General features: G+C 49.4%; 1 pseudogene across 1 annotated transcript; it reads left to right on the top strand.

Moving 5' to 3' along the window:
* The first annotated feature begins 218 nt into the window (after positions 1–218).
* On the top strand, positions 219–867 carry LOC308653396 (ubiquitin-conjugating enzyme E2 N-like; annotated as a pseudogene). The gene has a single exon. The product of its transcript is annotated as a ubiquitin-conjugating enzyme E2 N-like (transcript).
* Positions 868–2,212: the final 1,345 nt, after the last annotated feature.

Raw genomic sequence — 2,212 nt, forward strand, 5'->3', positions numbered from 1 at the left:
TGTAAACTTCAACAAGCTGCTTAACCTCTCTATCCCTCAATTTCCTACCTAATAAATAAATAAACAAACAAATAATTTTAAATAGAGAGATATAAACTACTTTCTATATTATTGTTAGGTTATTGTTAGAATTTAGTGAGTTGAGCAGGACTTCCACTCATGCATGAGGCAAGCGGAGCCGGAGACGAAACCAGAGGCCAAACTCCAGATCTGATAAGATGGCCAGGCTGCCCTGCAGGATCATCAAGGAAACCCAGCATTTTCTGGCAGAACCAGATCCTGGCATGAAAGCAGAACCATATGAGAGCAACACCTGTTATTTTCTTTACTCAAATTGCTGGCCCCCAGGTTTCCCCCTTTGAGGGAGGGACTTTTAAGCCTAAACTATTCCTTCCAGAACAATACCCAATGGCAGCACCTAAAGTACATTTCATGACCAAAATTTATCATCCTAATGTAGACAAGTTGGGAAGAATATGTCTGATATTGAAAGATAAGTGATCTCCAGCACTGCAGATCCGCACAGCTCTGCTATGGATCCAGGCTTTGTTAAGTGCTCCTAATCCAGATGATCTGTTAGCAAATGATGTAGCGGAGCAGTGGAAGACCAACCAAGACCAAGCCACAGAAATAGCTAGAGCATGGATTAGTCTATATGATATGAATAATATTCAAATCCATCTTATCATCAAGTGTGCTTCACTTCTCCTGTTCTGCCAAGACGTCTTCCTTTTTTGTTTGCATTTAGTGGACACAGTCTTAATAGAAACATTACAAAATGAAAGCTCAGACATCTTCAGTTCTTTGGTGATTAAATACACATTAGCAAATCTTTGCTTTGTCCTGATTTACTGTTGTAAAGCTTGAGCCAAGGGCTGAGTTGTAGCTCAGTGGTTGAGCACTTGCCTCACATGTGTGAGGCACTGGGTTCAATCCTAAGCACCACATAAGAAAATAAATACATAAACAAAGATATGGTGTCCATCTACACCTAAATAAAAAAAATGTTTAAAAAAAAGCCGTGGCTAGAAGTTGGATTATTGTGAAATGTTTAAAAGCGGTGGCTCTCTGCTTATAAAAGCCCCCATCATGGCTTAAGTATAAAGCACTGTGAATGAAGGTAGCTATCAGGGTTAGCTGCCAGGGGTAAGGGTGTTTTGTTTTGTTTTTGTTTTTGTTTTGAGGGGAAAGGTAGTTTTATTTTAATTTTATGGGCTCCTTTCTCCCCCCTTTATAGTGAACTAATTGCATTGGTTAAAAACAGCTAACCAGTACTTTAGAATATGCACTGTAGTCAAGTCTAACTTCATTTAGATTCTGTAGATGGACAAGCTTGATTGTTTGAATCAAAATGGGAACATTAAGAACAGGCCCAGCAGCCTGCTGAGGGGCAGAGCTGCCCCCTCCCCCGCACCTGCAAGGTAGGAGGACCTGCGACCCACTGGCAGGTCAGGCCCAGCAACCTGCGGAGTGGCAGAGCTGCCCCACGCGCCTGCAGGGTAGGCGGACCTGCGACCCACCAGCAGAACAGGAGCAGCGGCCTGCTGAGGGGCAGAGCCGCCCCCTCCCCCGTGCCTCCAAGGTAGGCGGAACTGTGACCACGGGCAGATCAGGCCCAGCGGCCTGCTGAGGGGCAGAGCCGCCCCCTCCCCCCGCACCTGCAAGGTAGGCGGACCTGCGACCCACCAGCAGGTCAGGCCCAGAAACCTGCGGAGTGACAGAGCTGCCCCACGCGCCTGCGGGGTAGGCGGACCTGCAACCCACCAGCAGAACAGGTCCAGCAGCCTGCTGAGGGGCAGAGCCGCCCCCTCCCCCCGTGCCTGCAAGGTAGGCGGAACTGTGACCACCGGCAGATGAGGCCCAGCGGCCAGCTGAAGGGCAGAGCAGCCCCCTCCCCCCGCATCTGCAAGGTAGGCAGACCTGCGACCCACCGGCGGAACAGGCCCAGAGGCCTGCCAGCGTGGTAGACACGTCACACCAATTGGAGTAGGGGCCGAGCAGAGCCGCCACCCGCGCCCGCAGGGTGGGCAGACCTGCGACCGACTGGCAGAGCAGACCTAGCGGCCCGCCAACGTGGTAGGCGGATCACCCCAATTGGAGGAGGATCACAGCCACTACCCGCCCAGCAAGGGAGATTTTTCAACTATACAAGAGCAATATAAATAAATAGAGGGAAAATTTCAAAAACACAACAGTTTCACCAAGCACAAAG

Source organism: Spermophilus citellus, assembly GCF_964194105.1.
Source record: "Spermophilus citellus genome assembly, chromosome: 7".
Classification (NCBI taxonomy): Eukaryota; Metazoa; Chordata; class Mammalia; order Rodentia; family Sciuridae; genus Spermophilus; species Spermophilus citellus.